The sequence below is a fragment of the Odocoileus virginianus genome, chromosome 9, assembly GCF_023699985.2.
Source record: "Odocoileus virginianus isolate 20LAN1187 ecotype Illinois chromosome 9, Ovbor_1.2, whole genome shotgun sequence".
Lineage (NCBI taxonomy): Eukaryota > Metazoa > Chordata > Mammalia > Artiodactyla > Cervidae > Odocoileus > Odocoileus virginianus.
Genome location: NC_069682.1, coordinates 28,953,301 through 28,971,706, shown reverse-complemented (window position 1 = coordinate 28,971,706; position 18,406 = coordinate 28,953,301).

Below are 18,406 nucleotides of genomic sequence, written 5' to 3'. Positions count from 1 at the left end.
AAATGTAAGACCTAAAACAATAAAACTCCCCAAAGAGAACATAGGCAGAACAGTCTTTGACATAAATTGTAGCAATATTTTCTTGGACTGGTCTCCTAAGGCAAAAGAAATAAAGGAAAAAATAAACAAATTGGACTCAGTTAAACTAAAGAGATTTGGCACAGCAAAGGAAACCATCAACAAAACGAAAGGACAACCTGCAGAATGGGAGAAAATATTTGTAATGATGCAACTGACCAGGGTCAATGTCCAAAGTATATGAACAGCTCATACAACTCAATAAAAAAAAAAAAAACCCAATCAAAAAATGGGCAGAAGACTTGAATAGACAGTTTTCTAAAGAAGACATACAGATGGATAACAGGCCCATGAAAAGATGCTCACCATTGCTAATTACTAGAGAAATGCAGATCAAAACAACAGTGCGCTATCACCTCACACTGGTCAGAATAGCTGTCATCAAGAAGAACACAAATAAATATTGGAGAAGATATGGAGAAAGGGAACCCTCATACACTGTTGGTGGGAATGTAAACTGGGTGCAGTCCTTATGGAAAATAATATGAAGGTTGCTCGAAAAACTGAAAACAGAGCTACCATAAGATCCAGCAAGTCCACTCCTGAGTATATATCCAGAAGAAAATGAAAACACTAATTTAAAGAGATACATGCACCCCAGTGTTCATAGCAGCATTGTTTACAATACCCAAGACACAGAAACAACCCAAGTGCCCATCAAGAGATGATTAGAGTAAGAAGATGTGATGTATTTATATGATGGAATATTACTCTGCCATAAAAAGAGTGCAGTGCAGATGAACTTAGAGAATACTATACATAGTGCAATGTCAGAGAAAGATAATTATCGATCATATGATGTCACTTATATGTGGAACCTAAAAAACAATACAGCTGAATGTATATTTAAAACAGAAACAGACCCACAGACATAGAAAACAAACTTATGATTACTAAAGAAGAAAGGAAGAGGGGAGGGACAAATTAAGGATATGGGATTAACAGATACAAATCATTCTATGTGAAATAGATAAGCAATAAGGATATACTGTATAGCACAGGGAATTATATCCATTATCTTGTAATAGCCTGTAATGGAATATAATCTGCAGAAATACTGAATCACTTTGCTGTATACCTGAAATTATTGTAAACCAACTACAATTTTTCTTTTAGGTTTTTTTTTTTTTTAGATGTGGACCATTTAAAAAGTCTTTATTGAATTTGTTACAATATCATTTCTGAGGTTGTTTTTTTTTTATGTTCTTGGTTTTTGGAAGCAAAGCATGTGAGATCCTGTCTTCCTGATCAGGGATCAGACTCTCACCCCCTGCGCTGGAAAGTGATGTCTCAGCCACTGGACAGCGAGGGAAACCCCTATACTTCCGTTTAAGAAAAGAGATTTGCTTGAAGAGGAAGGCAATCAATAGAGGCCATCTCAAAACTCCCGACCACCAGAGGGCGGTAGACCCCACAGAGCCTCCCTACTCAGTATAGCCCTGGACCGCAGCAGCATCACCTGGGAGCTGGTTAGAAATTCAGTATCCCAGACCAGGCTTCCAATGGATTGAATCAGAACCTTCATTTCAACAAGATTTCCTGATAATTTGCATGCCAATTAAAGTTTGAGAAGCACTCTCCCAAATTGTAGCTTGGTCAATCAAGAACCAAATAGCCCTAGAAAGTTTCCTGTTCTTAACATATGATAGCAAGTCCATTATTTAGTGTTTAATGTGAGCAAGCCATTTTGTGTCCACTGCCTCTCATTGTCATCCTAGGCAGGTGTTCTTAATCCTCTTTTTATCTGGGAAGATTGAGATTCAGAGAGATTAAGTAACTTCATAGAAACTACAAAGCCAAATGGAGGTACCTTGGATTTGAACACAGGTATATCTTCTGGCTGAGCAATGTTACTTTCCATTCTTGCTGCTTTTTGAAGTACTGTTTGAAAAGGCATGTTTTGGGGTCATAAAAAGATAGAAAGGGACTCAGTTTATTTTACTCTTGCCATGACTGTGCCACTCTCTTCCTTAATGTTTCAAGTATAGGGGTTCTGTCTATCTGGTAGATAAAAGGACTGTAATAAAGAATAGGAAAATTCAGAAATGGTTTGAATGGTTATAATAAATTCATCTTTAAATAGTTCTGTGTCCAGTGGATAGGTATCCATCCCTCCATTTTCATATAGCTCAGTGTGACCCTTGGACAAGCCCTGTGATTTCTAGACCTACCAGTAGATGGCAGTGTTTCTTTGGACACCACAGTGGCCATTTAGGTTTTTGCCCTACCACTCTGTCATCAATTGTCTTGAATGAGTGAGTTTCATTATTGTTGGTTTTTTGCTTGTTTGTTTTTACATTTTCACTCAGAGCAGACTTCTTAGGCTGATATCTTCAAAGATGTTAATGACCCAGAAGCAGTTTTCTCTGTCTCTGGCTTTCTTTTTCTTACACACACACAAACACACACACACACAGAGGTGTCTTTTTTATGGAAAAGATTCAAATAAAGGATTTTATCCCAGGGAGATCTTCCTGTGCCGAGGTTGGGAAAAAAACATTTGAGGATACTAAAAAGCCAGATTTCATCGAGCTTCTGGCTTGTCAATCAAACCCACCCCACTCTCCAGGAATTAATCAGCTACTGTCACGTTCAATGCCAAGCCAAAAAGAACTGCCCCTTGAAAAAAGTGACTCAGAAATCAGCAGGACAGACAGCTCACTCTAAGTACTTTCATCAGAGTTACCTCGGGTAAGACCGTTGCCTCCTTCCAAGGTTTTCTTTATTTCTCAAATTATATTTTATATGCAGATATTTTCTGGGACCTGTTTCAGAACTTTATTAAATGTGTAAGGAGGCTGAATAATTTATCAGGTGAACAGAAGGCTGGAATTTAGGTAGATGTGCATTTGATTTTAGACGCTGGTGTTCGAGTGGTGTGGCTTCTCCTCCTCCGGCCAGCAGTAGGTGTGCTACTGACAATTAAACACTTCCCAGCTGAGGGCTTTTTCTTGTCTGCTCTCCAAAATGATTTGGCTCCTTTTTTTACTTTTGCTTTAGATTAGCCATGGAAAATCATTTGACAGGTATCTGAAGAGACTAACTTCGCTAACAAGGGAGGTTATTAGTAGCTTCTTGGTAAGAAAAAAAAAAGAAATCCTGAGAGGGATTAAATAAGAGTAACACTTTCTGAGTCATTAGGTGCTAGACAGGTGAAAATACCAGGAAAATACACTATAGCATTCAGTTTGGCACCAGGTAAGGACTTAATGGTTCTCTGGATTTCTCATATTCTATGTGGAACATTTAAGCCCTTCAGAAGCCTAATTAGCAAACATTGTAGTTCACATTTTGCAAAAGAGGACATGATCAGCTGTTAGCTGGAAAATTTTGAAGCACTTTAGGGTTACTGCATGATATCTGATCATGCAGTATATATATATATATATATATATATATATATACATATATATATATATATAGCAATATATAGCTATAGAGCTATATACATATAGCTATATATAGCAATTATATAGCAATTATATAGATGGATGGTGAGAGTTACTCTCTTCATGAAGTTTGGAAATGGAGCTAGTTTCTGAAAAAATGGAGTTTTTTTCAGAACTCATCTATTTATAAGCTAAGTTTTGGGGTTTTGTTGTTCTTAGTATTCAATAGTGGTTGAGAGTACACACTTTATTTTTTGTTGTTTTAGCATTTTATTTTTTATTGGATTATAGTCCATTAACAATGTTGTAATAATTTCAGGTGGCAGCAAAGGAACTCAGCCATAGATATACATGTATCCATTCTCCCCCAAACTCCCCTCCCATCCAGGCTGCCGTCTGAGGGCATATGCTTTGGACATGGATTCAAATTCCAGCTTTGTAACTTACTGGCTGGATGACTTTGTATTACTTAATTTTTGTGTAAACCTCAGTTTACTCATCTGCAAAATGGGGATGATAAGCCTAATTTATAGGGTTGTTGTGAAATCTCCAGAATCCAACTAGAAAAACATCTTTGCTCTGTCTTCAACCCCTACTCTAGGGATGAGTTTTAGAGATATCTGGGATAGTTGACCAGCCTAAGATTTGATATACTCATTTAATCATCATATATTAAGCACATACTGTGTGTCAGGCAAGCGTGTGCTGGGTACTAAACATATGGTAGTGAACAACGAAAAAGGGATCCTGTCTGCCAGGGAATTTACATTCAAATAGGGGATGGAGAAAACAGATCAACAAGCACACAAATATATGATAACATTATTCCCTAGTGGCTCAGTTGGTAAAGAATCTGCCTGCAATGCGAGGGACCTGGGTTCAATCCCTGGGTGGGGAAGAGCCTCTGGAGGAGGGCATGACAACCCTCTCCAGTATTCTTGCCTGGAGAATCCCCATGGATTGATGAGCCTGGTGGGCTATGGTCCATAGGGTCACAAAGAGTTGGACATGACTGAGTGACTAACCACAGCACAGGAGACACAGAAAATGGATCAACAAACACACAAATATATAATAACATTGTAGACAGTGTAGTGGAGAAAATAAGGAAAAGGAACAGAAAGTGAAGAAGAAAGTCTCTTCAAGGAAATGATCTTAAAGGAAAATGATCATTTAAAAACTTTAGCAGGGCTTTCATGAAGCTAAAGGGAGGCCATTAAAAGATGGATGTGGCCTTCCCTGACGGTCCAGGGGTTAGGACTCAGTGCTTCTACTCCCGGGGGCTCGAGTTTGATCCCTGGTCAGGGAACTTAAGATCCCATATGCCATGCAGGGTGGCTCCTCTCCACCCCCGCAAAAAAAAAAAAAAAAAAAGTTGATAAGTAAATAATGGATTTCTTTACTCACATGCACACAAAACCAGGACACAGTCTGAAGAACAAGAGAATGACAGAGAGGCAGACACTGCTCTGTCTAATAATGTGATAGTTTCTTCTCTTTGGAGAGTTAGAGCATCTTTGCAGGTTATGTTGCATCCAAGGAAATATTCTTTAACAAGAATTATTGTGTGGTCCTGGGTGAGGTGACAATGTTGGTTCAAAACTCCCTTCAAGAAGACCTACTGTGGAACACAGTTGACTGTCTCCGTCTGTCACTTTTTGAGGTCTACTTTGGAGTCTCCAGTCATCTTCAGTCAGTGCTACCTTTAGGCCATTCCCAGACAATGACTGAGCGTGACATGCGTGCTGGAGTAGGACCATCTGTTGAATGCAGTATTTCTCTAAAGGGTAACTGTTGCTCAAGACTCCTCATTGGTCTAGCCAAAACTTTTCTTAGAGCAGCACTGTAATCAAAGCTCTTCTCACTCAATTCTTCCTTCCCTTTCTCCTTTCACAGATGTCAGACCTGCTTTGTAGTTTGAAGGTTCTCCCTACTTCTCTAGCTCCTGTGTCCTTCATAGGTATTTCATCCAATAAATCTTCTGCATATCCATTCCTTTTTGTCTTCTACTCCTTGGAGGACCTGAACAGACACAGTTGGGATCAGGAGTGGTCAGAGAACACAGGTGATAAGATGAAATTTGCAGGCCAGAGCTCCATGAAGCAGACACATGAGCTAGGTTTGTTAACAGACCTAAGGATGGGGGCATGAAGGTTCCCGTAACCATTAGTAGCTATTGAAGCCACAGTTACCATCATGGCTGGCAAGGTTGGAAGGGAAACTAAGGAGACTTGACCCACAGGAAATGGTGGAGATGGTTAATAGACCCTGGCTTCCTTATGGGCAAAACAGACAATTACCCAACAAAGATGCTTCTTAATTTCTCCAACCCAAAGAAAGCAAAAGTGGAGGAAGAAAAGGCAGGTGGTGATCACCCATTAAAATGTCTTTAAGACTTTTTTGATGTGGACAATTTTTAAAGTCTTTATTGAATTTGTTGCAATATTGCTTATGTTTTATATTTTGGTTTTTTGGCCTCAAAGTATGTGGGAACTTAGTTCCCTGACCAGGAATCAAACCTGCACCCCTGCATTGGAAGACACGGTCTTAACCCTGGACCACCAGGGAAATCCCCCATTAAAATGTTTTGATATCTTGCTCAATTCTGATTTGAGCAAGTGTTCAGATCTAGAACACATTGACTCTAAAGGTGGCTGGGGCCCTAGAGAAAGAACCCTGAGATGCTTCAGCAATAATTCCTGAAATTATCCCCAAGTCTTTCTTCTAAAAGGACCTGTAGTCATTTACTTAAGTGACTATACTCTCAGAAAGCGGAATAGCCTAATTTTTTGAGGGCTTTTGGACACAGGATGTGAATTGACAATGGTACTGAGGTCTGAAGCAGTTCTATGGCCTCCTTGCTGGAATGAAGGATTATGGGGTCCAGGAGACAAATAGAGTCCTGGTTAAAGTCCAGCTCAGAGTGGGTCCACGGGGTCTACAGACTCACCCACTGGTCATTTTCCTGGCCCCTGAATATGTCATCAAAATGGACATACACGACAGTTGAACTGTGGCCTGAGAAGTGACAGCTATCATGGTTAGGAAAGGCCAAGTGAAAATAACCCCCTCTCCATTTTCCCAGCCAAGATATTAAATCACAAACAATTTCATATCTCAGAAGGATAGCAAAGATTCATGCCCCCATTTGAAACCAAAAGAATGCTAGGGTGGTGGTGTCTATCACATCCCCGTTTAATTCTCCAGTATGAGCCTTGCAGAAACTCACTGGATCCAGGAAAATGACTGAAGACTACAGCGTGCTCAGCCAAGTAGCAGCCCCAGTTTTATGTACTGTGCTGGATAAAGCACTTTAGGATTGACTAGTTTGATCTCCTTGCAGTCACACAACATTGTAAATCAACCATACTTCAATTTAAAAAGTTGTTTGTTTTGAAAAATGCATACATCTCTCTCCTCTGGGCAACTGGTTGGATGCTATACTTTATCTTCTTAAGTTTTGGCCTGAAGACAATAGTCCATCCTTGGCAGGAACGTATTTATAACATTTTTTAGAACTCTCCCTCTCTCTCTCTCTCTCACACACACACACACACACACACAAACAGTATTTGAAATTCAACTTTGTGGCATTTTGGTGGGCTCCAATTTTATGAACTCAAAATTTACTTACAGAGATTATTCAAAAGGAAGTCCATTCACCAAATTATGTTAACACAGAGTTGTTTTGGAGTAGATCACCTCAGATTTTTTTCTGATCAACCATTTTAGATGGTTGTTCCCACTGCAAAATCTTACTTGTTGCTGATTTTATCAGAGACCATAAAATCTCATCAACACGGTACTGTCAAGAGGACTTCATGGTCAGCCAAGAAATGTACTGAAAGCCAGGCATAGGTCTGAGTACATCAAATTGTTGACCAGAACAAACTGGCACTGCCTGGATAATATTCTGCTTCAGCTCTGCTCTGTCAGTTTGAAGCAAAAGAACTCAGTCACTTGTGGGCTTGAAAGGTGACTACTCAGAACAGCAGGAGGGATTTGCTGAAGCACATGGCAGCTGGAACAAAAAATTGCCTGTTTTTGCCAAACCCCACAGGGGAAAACATTTTGAAATATATTCTGCCTGGAGCTGATTGCATAGTTTCGTAGACAATTCACCCAATCTACCACCTGGAGGCAGTCAGCCTCTCTCTCCATGTTTAGTTCTCCCATAAACCACTTAATGACCAAAGAACCACAGAGGGAAAGAGTGATTGTCTGGAGAAGGTGAGAACATTCAATGATCTTACTCTACCCATAACCTTAAACTGTATAGAAGTGCTAAAATGTGTGTCCTTAGTTGCTCAGATATGTCTGACGCTTTATGACTTCATGGACTGTAGGCTGCCAGGCTCCTCTGTTCGTGGAATTTCTCAGGCAAGAATACTGGAGCAGGTTGCCGTTTCCTACTCCAGGGGATCTTCCCAACCCAGGGATCGAAGCCACGTCCTCTGTGTCTCCTGCACTGACAGGTGGGTTCTTTACCACTGTGCCCTGGGAAGCCCGTGGTCTGTATTATCCATCGGTCAATTCAGTCACTCAGTAGTGTCTGACTCTTTGCAACCCCATGGACTGCAGCATGCCAGGCTTCCCTGTCCATCACCAACTAACCCAGAGCTTGCTCAAGCTCATGTCCATTGAGTTGGTGATGCCATCCAACCATCTCGTCCTGCCGTCCCATTTTCCTCCCACCTTCAATCTTTCCCAGCATCGGGGTCTTTTCCAGTGAGTCAGTTCTTCGCATCAGGTGGCCAAAGTATTGGAGTTTCAGCTTCAGCATCAGGCCTTCCAATGAATATTCAGGGCTGATGTCCTTTAAGATCGACTGGTTTGATCTCCTTGCAGTCCAAGGGACTCTCAAGGGTGTTCTCCAGCACCACAGTTCAAAAACAATCAGTTATTCAGCACTCAGCTTACTTTATAGTTAAACTCTCACTTCCATACTTGACTGCTGGAAAAACTGTAGCCTTGACTAGATGGACGCTTGTTGGCAAAGTAATGTCTCTGCTTTTTAATATGCTGTCTAAGTTGGTCATACTTTTTCTTCCAAGGAGCAGACATCTTTTAATTTCATGGCTGTAGTCACCATCTGCAGAGATTTTGGAACCCCAAAAGATAAAGTATCTCACTGTTTCCATTGTTTCCCCATTTATTTGCCATGAAGTGATGGGACTAGATGCCATGATCTTAGTTTTCTGGATGTTGAGTTTTTTTTTTTTTCCATTTATTTTTATTAGTTGGAGGCCAATTACTTTACAACATTGCAGTGGTTTTTGTCATACATTGAAATGAATTAGCCATGGATTTACATGTATTCCCCATCCCGGTCCCCCCTCCCACCTCCCTCTCCACCCCATCCCTCTGGGTCTTCCCAGTGCACCAGGCCCGAGCACTTGTCTCATGCACCCAACCTGGGCTGGTGATCTGTTTCACCCTAGATATACATGTTTCGATGCTGTTCTCTTGAAACATCCCACCCTCGCCTTCTCCCACAGAGTCCAAAAGTCTGTTCTATACATCTGAGTCTCTTTTTCTTTTTTTGCATATAGGGTTATCGTTACCATCTTTCTAAATTCCATATATATGTGTTAGTATACTGTAATGGTCTTTATCTTTCTGGCTTACTTCGCTCTGTATAATGGGCTCCAGTTTCATCCATCTCATTAGAACTGATTCAAATGAATTCTTTTTCATGGCTGAGTAATATTCCATGGTGTATATGTACCACAGCTTCCTCATCCATTCGTCTGCTGATGGGCATCTAGGTTGCTTCCATGTCCTGGCTATTATAAACAGTGCTGCGATGAACATTGGGGTGCACGTGTCTCTTTCAGATCTGGTTTCCTCAGTGTGTATGCCTAGAAGTGGTATTGCTGGGTCATAAAACAGATCTATTTTCAGCTTTTTAAGGAATCTCCACACTGTTTTCCATAGTGGCTGTACTAATTTGCATTCCCACCAACAGTGTAAGAGGGTTCCCTTTTCTCCACACCCTCTCCAGCATTTATTGCTTGTAGACTTTTGGATAGCAGCCATCCTGACTGGCGTATAATGGTACCTCATTGTGGTTTTGATTTGCATTTCTCTGATAATGAGTGATGTTGAGCATCTTTTCATGTGTTTTTTAGCCATCCGTATGTCTTCCTTGGAGAAATGTCTGTTTAGTTCTTTGGCCCATTTTTTGATTGGGTCGTTTATTTTTCTGGAATTGAGCTGCAGGAGTTGCTTGTATATTTTTGAGATTAATCCTTTGTCTGTTGCTTCATTTGCTATTATTTTCTCCCAATCTGGATGTTGAGTTTTAAGCCAACTTTTTCATTCTCCTCTTTCACTTTCATCAAGAGACTTTTTAGTTCTTCTTCGCTTTCTGCCATAAGGGTAGTGTCATTTGCATATCTGAGGTTGTTGATATTTCTCCCGGCAATCTTGATTCCAGCTTGTGCTTCATCCAGCCTGGCATTTGGCGTGATGTACTCCAAATATAAGTTCAATAAGCAGGGTGACAATATACAACCTTGATGTATTCCTTTCCCAATTTGGAACCAGTCTGTTGTTCCATGTCCGGTTCTAACTCTTGCTTCTTACCTGCATACAGATTTCTCAGGAGGCAGGTAAGGTGGTCTGGTATTCCTACCTCTTGAAGAATTTTCCAGTTTATTGTGATCCACACAGTTAAAGTCATGTCCGACTCTTTGTGACCCCATGGACTATAGCACAATAATTTAAAATTATCCATATTTAATTGGAATTGAAAGAGGGGATTTGTTGTGCTGGAGCAGAATAGGCAATAAATGGGAAGAGAAAGCCTTTTGAGATTCTCAAGCATAATACAGGCTTCCTAGAGTTTACTTTAGACTATGTAATATAAAATTCATTTTGTTCAAAAGATGCATGCACCCCAGTGTTCACAGCAGCACTATTTGCAATAGCCATGTCATAGAAGCAACTTAAATGTCCATTGACAGAGGAATGAATAAAATAGATGCCATACATATATGTAAAGTGGAATATTACTCAGCCATAAAAAGAATGAAACAATGCCATTTTCAGCAACATGGATGGACCTAGATATTATCATACTAAGTGAAGAATGTCAGAGAAGGATATGGTATCATGTATATGTCGAATCTAAAAAAAATAATACAAATGAACTTGCTTACAAATCAGACTCACAGATTTCAAAAGCAAGCTTTTGGTTATGAAAAGGGAAAAGTGGAGGTGGATAAATAAGGAGATTGGGAGTAACATATACACATTACTATATATAAAACAAATAATCGACAGGGATCTACTGTAGGGAACTGTACTCAATACTTTGTAATAACCTAAATGGGAAAGGAATCTGAAAAAGAATGGATACGTTTATATGTATAATGGGCTTCCCTGGTGGCTCAGCTGGTAAAGAATCCACCTGCAATGTGGGAGACCTGGGTTCAATCCCTGGGTTATATGTATAACTGAATGACTTTGCTGTATACCTGAAACACACAGCATTGTAAATCAACTATATCCCAATATAAAAACTAAATTTAAAAAATGAATTTTGTTTATAGATAGTGAACTATTAGGTATGGAATTTGTGAATTGTCAAATCTTTGATAAATCATAAAGGGACATTAAAACCATCCAGTTACCCTCTCTTTTCCTCAAGTAAGTATACATTGCTTCAAGCTCAAGAATACGGTGACTGAAAGACAAGATTGGGTCTCATTACAGAAAGGCTTGGGGAAAAGCTTTGGATATACAATGGTGCATCTCCCCTTTAAGGGTCCTTTTCAAGATAATTTTCCAACTAAGGTATGTTAGAACAATGCTCACTCTGTCATAAAGCAAATTTCCATGCACTTATTATGAACTGAATGTTTATGTCTCCTCAAAATCTGAAACCCAATGTGAAGTATTTGGAGGGGCCTTTCAAAGTAATTAGGGTTAGATGAGGTCATAAGAATGGGATCCTGACGATGGGACTAGTGCCCTTGTATGAACAGAACAGAGAAATAGCTCCCAATTTCCTTCTTCCTCCCTCCCTCCCTCCCTTCCTCTCTCTCCCTCTCTCTCTGCCATATGAGGATTCAGGAAGAAGATGGTCATCTGCAAACCAGGATGTGTGCTCTCACCAGAACCAATTCTTGATCTTGGACTTCTCAGCCTCCAGAACTGTGAGACATAGATGTTTGTTAAGACCCTCAGTTTATGATATTTTGTTATGGCAGCCCACACTAAGATCCATGTTGTTTTTAATTGGAGTCTAATTACTCTACAATATTACATTGGTTTCTGCTGTACAACAGTGTGAATCAGCTGATGGCGCTCATGGTAAAGAACTGCCTGCCAGTGCAGGAGGCATAAGAGACATGGGTTCAATCCCTGAGTCGGGAAGATCTCCTGGAGGAGGACATGGCAACCCACTCCAGTATTCTTGCCTGGAGAATCCCAGGGACAGAGGAGCCTGGTGGGCTACAGTCCATAGCGTTGCAAATAATTGGACATGACTGAGCATGCACATGCACACACACAAGTGTATATATGTCAATCCTAGTAGAGACAGACATCAAGAGAATATAATAGAGTATCCCAAATAAACCCATGGATCTCATGGAGGGAAGGAGAGGATGAGATCCATGGGTTTATTTGGGATACTCTATTATATTCTCTTGATGTCTGTCTTTACACTGGTACTACACCATTATATTTTACTATACCCCATCTGGTAAAACATATCTTTCTAATGCGGTGTTTATCTTACCTCAGAGAAAATCTTATTTGTTCTCAGCCCATTGCTTTTCTTGGCACATAATTTGTAAATAGTTTGGAGTTTTCTAAATAAGCAATGATATTGTTTGCAATTAATGACAGTTTTATCTCTTTTTCTATTACTATGTCTCTTTTTCCCTATAGTACAGTACTGGATAGGAGCAGGGATAGAGGTATCTTTGTTTTTCTTGATCTTAAAAAGCATAATAATTATATTATTTCACCATTGTTTTTTATGTTTACTCTTGGTTTCTCATAGCTATCTCATATTGAGTTAAGAAACAGCCTGTACATTCTTATTTTTGTAAAAGTTTTTATAATAATTAAAAGTTGACCTTTATGGATTTTTAAAAAATCTATTAAGTGTATCATATGATTTTCTCCTTTAATATGTTAAAATGTTAAATTATGTTAATCAATTTTTAATATTAAAATAATCTCATATCCCTGAGCTGTATTCAACATTTGCTATTTTTTATAGGTTTAGAATACATAAATATGTTTTTAGAATATATTCCCTGATTTGTATAAAATAGCGTCACTGACTCAATGGACAATAATTTGAGCAAACTTCAGGAGATAGTGGAGGACAGAGGAGCCTGGTGTGCTGCACTCCCATAGGGTGGCAAAGAGTCAGACATGACTTAGCGACTTAATAACAAGGAAAACACATCACTTCCATTTCCTCCTCTGGATTCACCACCACGTTTGAGTCAAGGACACACTTCCCTCGGGCTGCTCCCAAACCAGTGACTGAACACGGTAAAGATACTAGCACTGATCCATTCCTGTGGGACAGGGACTCCTCTAAGCAGCCCCAACTGATTTGTGGACCGTCCCTAGGCTCTCCTAAAACTTTCTTAAATCTGCACTGCATCCAAGACTGCCCCTACTATTCCATCCTTCTCTCTCCTTTCACTATTGTCATGCCTATATTGCAACCTAAAAGCTCATGTATCTCTTCCTATGTCTTCCTATTTATCCATCAGAATAAATCTCTTGTACACTTAATTCCATCTTTGGCTGTTCAGAGAACCTCAGCCAACACAAGTTGGGTTTGCTGATGTTTTGTGAGGGTATTTACATCTCTATCCATGAATAATGTTGACCAGTAGTGTTTGTCTCTACTGGGTCTTTATCTGGTTTGGGGATTAAGATTGTGCTGTATTCATATAAATAGTTAGAAAAGTTTCTCTTATTTTTATGATTTGAAAGTGTTTGTGATGATTTGGAATGTATCCATTACACATTTGGTGGAATTCAACTGCTGGGAAACTGTTCTTAATGTTTTCTTTTAAGAAAGATTATTCAGATTTTCTTTGTCATCTTAAGTCAGTTTTGATTGGGACTTTTGATTTCAAACTCTATGGCAATCTGTATTTTCCAAAGATGTCTACAACATTCTCTCATTCCACATGCTCTTCTCTAATATGACCTTGCCAGTCTTACTTTGAGAGGTGGAGTCTATATTTCTCCACCCTCGAATTTATGTGGTCTCTGTGACTGATTTGACTGATGGAGTGCTGTGGAAATTATGCTGTATTATTTATAGATGTATTTCTTATCAAACCTGGACATTTGTGCTTTCCTGGCTCTTAGCAGTGAGTCACACGGTAAAAAGTATTAGTATCCTCACACCATGCTGTTAGAAGCCTCAGCCATGGATTATGAGACAATATGTGGAAAATGAAAGAGGCCATGGAACACTGAAGGAAGAGACTTGAGAATGAAGAAGTAATATTCTGTGTCAAGTCCAGTTTGGGCTTCAGATGACCCCAGCCTTAGATACCACCTGACAGTAGTTGCAGGCTCCACGGCTGAGCCTGGTCAACCCACAGAAAAATGAATTATTGTTCTAAGCTGCTGAGTTTTATAACTGTATCATTCATAGTGGCAACTGATAACCGAGTACCTGTCTTTGCCATGAAAACAACTGTAATAGCTGGAGTAAACACATACACACACTCATCATGCAAGCAACTGTGTAAATGTTTTGAGGACAACCAGTATGGTCAAGAATGGAGATTAATGGCTATATCCCTTGGGAGAAACAAAGAGTCCAAGTTGAAACCCACATTCACTTGGTTTTTCCCATGAAGGCAATGTGAAAATGAGGGAGAGACTGCAAGCATAAAACGGTATTCTTTCTGGGCTAAGTTGACAGAGAAACATTCAAATTGTTGGCCACCTCCAAAGCTCTATATGTTCAGGGTGAGATTTCAAGAAACTCAGCAGAAAATAGTAGCAGGGAAACTAAAAGCTGGGCAGAGACTTCAATACCTGCATAGTTCTGGAGAAACGGAGGCCAGAGTTTCTGCCAAAGTGGAAGGGCTTTGGGAAACAATGCAGGCTGCAGCTGAGATCCAGAAATGTCCCATCCTGAGGCTAAGGATCACACCTGAGATATGAGGACCAGAACTAAGATGATGGGGTTAAAATAGTCGAGGACTAACAAAAGTTAAAACTAAGTCTTACCAGGATCAAGATGACATGCAAGTACTCTATTTGCTTATGAAAAGAAGATTTCTCTTCATTTTTAGAGAATGAAAATATTGTCCAGACATGGAAGCAACCTAGATGCCCATCAGCAGGCGAATGGATAAGGAAGCTGTGGTACATATACACCATGGAATATTACTCAGCCATTAAAAAGAATTCATTTGAATCAGTTCTAATGAGATGGATGAAACTGGAGCCCATTATACAGAGTGAAGTAAGCCAGAAAGATAAAGACCATTACAGTAAACTAACACATATATATGGAATTTAGAAAGATGGTAACGATAACCCTATATGCAAAACAGAAAAAGAGACACAGATGTACAGAACAGACTTTTGGACTCTGTGGGAGAAGGCGAGGATGGGATGTTTTGAGAGAACAGCATTGAAACATGTCTATTATCTATGGTGAAACAGATCACCAGCCCAGGTTGGATGCATGAGACAAGTGCTCAGGGCTGGTGCTCTGGGAAGACCCAGAGGGATCGGGTGGAGAGGGAGGTGGGAGGGGGGATCGGGATGGGGAATACATGTAAATCCATGGCTGATTCATGTCAATGTATGACAAAAACCACTACAATATTGTAAAGTAATTAGCCTCCAACTAATAAAAATAAATGAAAAAATAAAAATAAAAAGGAGTTGAAAGGATAAACTAAAAAAAAAAAAAAAAAAAAGAAAATATTGTCCAGAGCCTAAACAAGCATCATTTAAAATCTTCAGTATTCAGTAAAAAATAATGAGGCATGTTAAAATAATCAAAAACCCAAAACAAAAATCCAAAGAGAAAACAGACCCTATAAACAAAATAATATGTGATTCACATGTTGACATTAGCAGACAACGACCTTTAAACCAACATTACAAAATAGTGTAATTATAATTAGGAGTTCCCTGGTGGTCCAGTGGTCAAGAATCTGCTTTGCAGTGTAAGGGATGTGTGTTTGATGCCTGTTCGGGTGACTAATATCCCACATGCTGCAGAGCAACTACCGAGCTCACCTGCCACAACTAGAGAGTCCATGTGCTGCAATGAAAGATCCCACATGATGCAGTGAAGCTCCTGCATGCCACAGCTAAGACCCGATGCAGTCAAATAAATAATATAATTTGCAATTAATAAATTAATTAAAATAAAATAATGATAAAATAAAATAGAGGGAAGTCTCATGTTCTGGAGAGACAGGGGCCCATGTCAAGTTAAGATCAACATCAAAGCCACAGTCTGAATGCCACGGACAGAACAAGAGCCTTCTCCTGGTTAGGTCAGCCTAAGGAAAGCTGAATGGATGTGAAGTGACCTGTGTAGCTGCTTTGCAACATCTGTGAAGTAAAATGCATCCAACACCTCATGACAACATCCCCTGTTTGCTTTAGTCAGTTCAGACTGCTATAACATAATACCATGGACTGGGGACTTAAACAATAGAAATTTACTTCTCACAGTTCTGGAGGCTGGAAGTCCAAGATCAAAGCACCGGCAGATCTTGTGTCTGATGAGAACCTGCTTCCTCTAGATCAGCAGTCCTCAACATTTTGGCACCAGGGACCAGTTTCAAGGAAGACAATTTTTTCCATGGATCTGGGGTTGGGGGGAGGGGCAAGGATGGTTTGGGGATGATACTCATAATAAGGAGCATGCAACCTAGTTCCCTCCTATGAGAATCTAATGCCACCACTGATAATGAGAGGAGGCCGTAATGCTAGCAATGGGGAGTGGCTGTAAACACAGATGAAGCTTTGCTGTCTCATTTGCTGCTCACTTACTGCCATACAGCCTGGTTCCTAACAGGCCTGGCACTTGTCCACGGCCCAGGGCTTGGGGACCCCTGCTCTTTAGGGCTTCTCTTTTTATCTTCACAGGGTGGAACACAGAATAGAGGGAAAGCAAGCTCTGTGTCTTTTTATAAGGGTACTAATCCCACTCAAGAGGGCTCCACCTCATGAATTACCTCCCACAATTTATTAATCACCTTCCGAAGGCCCCACCTCCTAAAGCCATCACGCTGGGGGTTAGGATTTCAACATATGAATTTGAGGAGGGGACATGACCATTCAGTACATAGCTCTGTTCTTCTCCAGTTAATGGGTAGACTATGAACTCAATAAAGGATCTGACTTTGTGATTGTCCAGCCAACACCCAGTGAGCGCCTGACACATACAGGGAACCTGAACTTCCTATGAGTCTGTAGCTTTAGACTAGTCTTGGACTGAAGAGAATCTTCATCTATTAGATTCTGTTGACTCCCCCAGAGCCATCCATGTTTGTCTGCTCACCTTCTACCCTGCCCTAAAAGAAATACTCGCCTTATAGGATAACTGTGTGGAGCAAGTCTCCGGAGCATTTATCTCAAACTCTTCTCTACCATGAGAGGGGGTTTAAAAAAAACCAGAGACGTTGACCAGTCACATGTGGCCACAAGTCTTTAAGCAGTGTATTCACCATCACTGACTTTGCAAGCTTTAGGGCCTTTTGCAGACCTCCATCACAGACCTATTTCAAGTACAGACAAGGAGATTGGTCTCCCACTGTTTAACAGTGACCCTGTTAAGGGCTGAATTTGTGTCCTTTGTCCCCAGGTTCCCTCTCCCCCACCCCGCCGAACCCCTTCTGCTATTCTTATGTTGGTGTCTTGTGTGAAGTCTCTCAGTCGTGTCCAACTCTTTGCAAACCCCATGGACTGTAGTCTGTAGACTGTAACCAGGCTCCTCCATCCATGGGATTTTCCAGGCAAGAACACTGGAGTGGGCTGCCATTTAACCCCCCATTAACTCAGAATGTGACTGTATTTGGAAATAGTGTCTTTAAAGAGGTGATTCAGATAAAATGAGGTCCTACAGGTGGTTACTAATCCATTATGACTGATTTCTTTATAAGAAGAGATAATCTAAGGGGAGAGTTCTCAGAAGAGACCAACACTGCTGGTAGCTTGACTTTGGATGTCCAGCCTGCAGAACTGTGAGAAAATTCATTTCTGTAGTTGAAGCCGCTCGTTCTGTGGTACTTTGTTATGTCCCACCCCAGTGGATATATGGAGACCCTTTTTTCAGCTGAAGCCTGGCAGGTTGGAGTGAGAGCCTTCTTTGGGGCAAAGTGTCTGTTTCAAACTTGTTTTCTTCAGGAAGAGGCCAGGGGAAGCTACTGTCCCCCTGCCCTTCCCCCTCACCTCACACCCACCACCCCCCTCAGTCCCACAGCCTTGGGAAGGAGATTTGTCTCCTAGCGCCTTTGTCAGAGGCTGGTCATGGGGAGATAGGGCTGGCTCACATCAGACATGCTGTAACTGAGTCAGACCGTTTGTCTCAGTCACCAGGCACCTCTGCCATCTGTCACGATGGTGAGAAACCTCAGAAAGACTTAATTTTCACATTATTTCCACAGACTGCACCATCCCCTTGGTCACTTTCTCGAGACTTCACACTTTATGCATCATTCTCTTCTCCCCATCCCTACTTTTTTTTTTAATCTCCTTTAATCTAGGATTAATGTTATGCATAAAAGAACCAAGCATTCATCTTTGTTTCATTGTAGGTGGTGAGAACATCCTTTCTTTTTATTAGTTTTTCAAAGTGGAACGTAAGGACAGCACTAACAGTAGGACTAATGATAAAAATTAAAAAGACTTACATAGATTTGAGTTCTTGTAAGGTGGGCCCTGGGGTTTTTTTGTTTTTCCCACAA